General features: G+C 33.0%; 1 long non-coding RNA gene across 1 annotated transcript; it reads left to right on the forward strand.

Annotated features, from left to right (window-relative positions):
- The first annotated feature begins 1034 nt into the window (after positions 1-1034).
- On the forward strand, positions 1035-2958 carry LOC124418612. The gene is made up of 4 exons (XR_006940100.1): positions 1035-1160; positions 1235-1296; positions 2533-2590; positions 2865-2958. It is a non-coding gene; the product is annotated as an uncharacterized LOC124418612 (long non-coding RNA).
- The last annotated feature ends 554 nt before the right edge of the window (positions 2959-3512 follow it).

Raw genomic sequence — 3512 nt, forward strand, 5'->3', positions numbered from 1 at the left:
GATTCGACCAGGTAAGGGACTATGTACGGTCGCTACTCACGAAATCCGCCTACGACACCAGAAACCAATCAAGCAGAGATACATGCCGAGAAACCCTGCCATGATGGAAGTCATAAACGAAGAAGTAGACAAACTCCTAGCTGAAGACCGAATTGAGCCCTCACGAAGTCCTTACAGCTCGCCGATCGTCCTCGCACGAAAGAAACAAGGAGGATGGAGAATGTGTATCGACTATCGCCAACTTAATGCCGCTACAGAACCAGATGCGTACCCACTTCCTCAAATTAATGCAATTTTAGATCAATTGCGAGAAGCCAAATTCATATCTTCGTTAGACCTCAAGAACGGATATTGGCAAATCCCCCTAACTCCGGCGTCAAAACCCTGTACCGCTTTTACCGTTCCCGGCCGGGGTTTGTTCCAGTGGAAGGTCATGCCGTTCGGACTTCATTCGGCTCCAGCAACATTCCAACGCACGTTAGACTCTATCATCGGCTCCGATTTATACCCCCTCGTTTTTGTCTACCTCGACGATATAATTGTTCTCGGCCGTACTTTTAAGGAACATATTGCTACATTGGACAAGGTGTTTTCCCGGCTACAAGAGGAGCAAATGTCGTTAAACTTCGACAAATGTGAATTCGTTCGCACGAGTATAAGATATCTAGGTCATATGGTCACCCAAGAAGGTATTTGTACCGATCCGGACAAGGTGAAGGCAATCAGAGAACTGCCGGCCCAAACAAACTTGAAAGAACTCCGCCGGGTCTTAGGTGTGGCTTCGTGGTACCGCCGATTTGTTAATAATTTCTCTAAATTGGTTTCTCCGCGGGGGACAGAACAAGAAAACGCTTTTATGAAACTAAAGGAAACACTCACTAGCGCACCAGTTCTTGTATGACCTAGATTCGAACATCCTTTCTTCTTACAGGCAGATGCTAGTTTGGAAGGTCTGGGAGTCGTACTGTTTCAACGCCATTCGGGTTCAGAGTCGGTCATAGCTTATGCCAGTCGAACGTTAATGAAATTTTTATTTTTGAATTTATTTATTTTTATTTAAAAATTTTAATAAAAATTTATGCCAAAATACTAATTTAATTTTTTTCATATTTTCTTTTCAGGAAAAGACGGAGGATGCTGCAGATTCGGGTGGAATATTGGTAAGTAAAAAATATTTTAATTTATTCAAGGTCAACCAAATTCTTAATGCATTTTTTTTGTTTGTTTCTTTCAGGAATGTGGCTACCGTTAGCTATTGCATGTGTGAAGCAATTTCTGGAGTTGGACAACAACAAGGTAAGTAAGAATGAATTTAAAGTGTGTACTGTTATAAAAAAGTATTTTGTTCAAAATAAAAAGTGCTGTTAGGAATTTATTGAAAATTTAGAATACAGTGAGTGCGGAAAGTGTGTGTGAAAAAAAATTAAATAAAAGTGTTTTAAGTGAGTGTGATGTGTTATTGTGATAAAAAAATAAAATTGGGAAAATACAGTGAGTACAAAAAGTGCGCGGACAGACAATTAAAATGTAAAAAAAAATAACTTAAAAAAATTATAAATTATTGCAGGTAAAAATTTAAAATCTAAAAATTATTTTCCAGAAATTACAGTGCGGGACAAAAGTGAAGTGTAAAAAAAAAGTGCAAAATTAAAAAAAAAATTAAATTAAATGAACTTAAATTGAAATTAAATGAAAATAAAAATAGAATCTACAGTGTGCGACAAAAGTGAAATAAAAAAACTAAAAGTGAAAATAAAATTAATCTATTGTGCGACTGAATTGTTGACGGTAAATAAAAATTAATAAAAATGGAAAATACAGTGCAAATCAAAAGTGTACGGTACTCACAATAAATTAAAAATAAAAGTGAATGAAAATTTGAAGTGAAACTGAAAGTTACAGTGACTAAAAATTAAGCCGGTAAAAAAATTAACACAGTGGAAAACAAAAGTGATGTGACAAAAAATATAATTCTATGGTATTAAGTGAAAATTCTAACCGTATGTGTAAAGAAACTGTGTGGTGTAGAATAAAATAAAATTAAAAGTGTGAGTGATTGGAATAAATAAAATAAATAAAACTATTGAACTGGGCTATGGTTATGGTGTTGTGAACTAATTAAAAACTTAATTTTTTTTACAGTGGTTAACAAAATTTCAGTGAAAGTGGAAATTAAAAATTAAAAGAAAATTACTGAAATGAAACTAAAAATTTAATAACGGAGTGATCAATTAGAAATGACGTGAAAATGGTAAAGTGAAAAATAAAATGTAAAAAGAGAAAACTATGGCGAATAATTGTAAAACGAATGGTGTTCACTAGAAGTGTGCTGTGAACTAAAACGCTAATGAAAACTAAAAGTCTTAAAATAAAAGTAAAAAATTATAAAAAAAAATAGAAAATGTTTAAAAATAAAGTATTAAATTCAGTTTTTTTTTGTAATATTGAATTTTTATTAAATTTTGAAATTTTTCTTTGAATATTATTTCCTATTTTTAATGTGTTTTTTATTTATATTTCCTTTCTTTTTAGATTATCAATTCAATATGGGAAACTAAAATAGAAGACCTGGACTTTAATCAAGAATCAGGTTAGTTTTGTGTTAAACAGCTAGGTGGGAAATGCAAGGACCAAAACCACCAAAGATTTCGGTCTGAAGCCTTAGATCTTTGGCGAGAAGTGCCCCTTGACATTTTCATTTAAAACTAAAATTCTACACTAATAGAAATAAGAATGTTAGGTTATAAAAGTTTCTAAAATAGACTCCTAATAAACATTTTCATAAGCCAATTCATAAATATTCTTTTAGAAAATTTTATTGCTAACTTTAAAATAATAAAAACTAAAGTTTCGTTTCCCCACAGGTTATTAAGACTTCAAGTGTCCCTGAGAAGAACGAACTGCAGGAATGAAAACGCCATTTAGATGCCAAATTCAGTGGAAGTCATGGGAATTGGCAAGTATTCGTAATGAAATATTTAAAACTTAAATTTATAATTATTTGAACCCCTACTAAAGTCTTTCGAACTTTTTTTCAGGTGGCAACAACTACAACTACAACAATAGAGAGCTAAATGAGAGCAGATAATGAAGCAGATAATCCGGGTGAGTGTAAAGTTAAAATCGTAGAATAAATTAGTAAGTATGTTAAGTATACTGGACAGCTAGTTCATGTAGTTTTATGTCGGACTCCATATGAAACATATCCTTTTATAATTAGAGCAGAATTCGGTAGTAATAACAAAATAAAGTTTAGAAAATCTATGAAACAAGGTCCTAGACTACTTGTTATTACTACTGACTTCAAATGAATTGTGTTTAGTATAGTTACTGATTATATACTGGTCAAAACTGACGATTCTGTACTACCAATCATTTATATCTCAGCCAGTGACAATCTGCTTACGGAATGAACTACATGTTGGTCTTCCAATATGTATTGTCCCAATTGTTTCCTTTGGTATCGGCTCGCTGTAAGATCGGACTCAGAATTGCGTCATTGCCCTAGGTGA

This window comes from Lucilia cuprina, chromosome X (assembly GCF_022045245.1).
Source record: "Lucilia cuprina isolate Lc7/37 chromosome X, ASM2204524v1, whole genome shotgun sequence".
NCBI classification, from domain to species: domain Eukaryota; kingdom Metazoa; phylum Arthropoda; class Insecta; order Diptera; family Calliphoridae; genus Lucilia; species Lucilia cuprina.